Consider the following 2,621-nt stretch of genomic DNA (forward strand, 5'->3'; position numbering starts at 1 on the left):
ATACTTATGTAAGTTTGTAGGATCGTGTGTGAAAACAGGGAATACAGTAACATCCTTCACAAGCAATAAACATACTTATGTAAGTTTGTAGGATCGTGTGTGAAAACAGGGAATACAGTAACATCCTTCACAAGCAATAAACATACTTATGTAAGTTTGTAGGGAAACAACATAAATATCACTCTGATCCTAAAATATTCTCACAGCCTGTAACTGAAATATCTGAACGATGACATTGAATAGATTGTGTGTCACACAGTTCCGTGTGCAAAAAAGTTTTTCGTACATAGTGAATAAATAATGCGAAAATATCTAAGTATGGCAAGAACCAAAACGGTAGCTTTAATATGTCTATATATATATATATATATATATATATGAAGATTATGTCGAAATAAGATGAAGTTTTGTTCCACTGAGCTACTCTTTGTTCCTACAAGAGCACAGCCGTTACGCTTTTTTCCAGAAGCACGTTTGTCTTCGATGACTTCTGCCAAAGTGCGATAAGCCTGAAAACCCGTTGAATTGTGTTCGTAAGTAGTATTTTATGATTTATACCTGATAAATCCAATACTTTTTTTTTTTATAAGACACATCGAAACATATATAACAGAGCTGGGTAGACATTGAACGAAATCAACAATGCTATCATGTCAAAACTTCGCGCTGGATATGGATTACAGCGCCACTCTATTAATTAAAGATATATGTGTAGAGAAAGGGATCGTTTGTGAAATTCGTTCAATTTGACAAGTTGAGTATGTGATAGGTATAATCATCAATATATTTAAGCATCAGAGCAATCTTATAATAATTTTGTTTTGTGTAAAATGATGGTAATTGTATGGCCAACAACATACAAACGCGTCGCTAAGAGATACAACAAAATATAAGGGTGAAAAGTAAAAATTTAATGTCACGAAAGATGCGTAAGATGAAACGAAATTGGCTTTTACAGATGAGCAATTCCTTTCTTTTCAGAGATAGTTATGTATAATGTGTCATTGAAAACCACTTATTTTCTCATAAGAAATAACAAAAGTAAGTTGAGGATACAGAAGAAGAAGAAGAAAATTATCTGGTATCACGACTAGAATTTCGATTAGCCGAAACCCCTTTCGAAAACCTCTTTAAAGACGTCCAACCATTTTTGTAGATATTGGTCCTAAGAGAATTTACAAGATTATCAATAATTATCAAATATTTTGAGAGGAAGGTATGTATGTCCAGAGTGATAAAAAATCATATTAACATTACTTGGTAAAGTTCTCGGCACTATTTTGTCAAATGTCACTAATCTTATAAACTGACACTTAATAAAGTTAAATGAATAAAATTGTATTATACCGCCCTTTTCAAATGGAAATATTTATTAAAACCAGCAGATATTACATAAATGTGAGAGGAAAGTCAAAACGTTGCATCTTGATTGTGTAGTCTAGCAACAGCGAACCTGGTGGTTGATAGTGTAATCTAGCAACAGCGAACCTGGTGGTTGATAGTGTAATCTAGCAACAGCGAACCTGGTGGTTGTTAGTGTAATCTAGTAACAGCGAACCTGCTGGTTGTTAGTGTAATCTAGTAACAGCGAACCTGCTGGTTGATAGTGTAATCTAGCAACAGCGAACCTGGTGGTTGATAGTGTAATCTAGCAACAGCGAACCTGGTGGTTGATAGTGTAATCTAGCAACAGCGAACCTGCTGGTTGATAGTGTAATCTAGCAACAGCGAACCTGCTGGTTGATAGTGTAATCTAGCAACAGCGAACCTGCTGGTTGATAGTGTAATCAAGCAACAGCGAACCTGCTGGTTGATAGTGTAATCAAGCAACAGCGAACCCGCTGGTTGATAGTGTAATCAAGCAACAGCGAACCTGCTGGGGAGTCAAAGTTCGATTTCTGGAGAGAGAAGAATCATTTCTTCTTACAAATGTGTTTAACAAAATAAGAATTTTGTTTTCCGTAAATGTTTCAGAATACTTTCTTATGTTTTTTTATTATTATTATAGTAAAGCCACAGTGTGCTAACTGCTGTGTCCACAGAAGGTAATCGAAGTCTTGATTATAGCGTTGTAATGAAACATATGAAAGTTTCCAGTATGTATATCTGTGATGTATCTAGACAACAGGGACGTCAAACTGTTTTCTGTTGATTAAAATAAGTTTTATCATCAATATGAGATATTTGTTAGTATTTGACAATCCTAGTTCGTCTCTATGCTGTTTCACAACAAATCCTGAATTTTCCATTCAAAATGTTTCTGGTAATTTCCTTTTTGCACCAGATTGACATTTCTCTGCTCATCGGGCACATTTTGTTCTTTAGTGTGTTTCTTTGTGTTTCAATACAAATAATAATTAGTTTAATTGCTTGTTTGTTTGTTAAATTTTGCGCAAAATAATTGTCTCCCGGTTGCTTTTTTTTTCGTTATAAACAAAGATTTCTAGTTTTAAACAAGGATTTTTACGAAAATAGGCTTAAAAACATAAATGCTAACTATATCTTTCCATTTAAACGTACAAAAGAGCTATGTTACCGCAATATCTGAGCTCTGTTGAGTTTGTTTGTTTGTTATAGATTTCGCGCAAAACTACACGGGGGGGGGGGCTAGTCTGCGCTAG

Source organism: Limulus polyphemus, unplaced genomic scaffold (assembly GCF_000517525.1).
Source record: "Limulus polyphemus unplaced genomic scaffold, Limulus_polyphemus-2.1.2 Scaffold8105, whole genome shotgun sequence".
Lineage (NCBI taxonomy): Eukaryota > Metazoa > Arthropoda > Merostomata > Xiphosura > Limulidae > Limulus > Limulus polyphemus.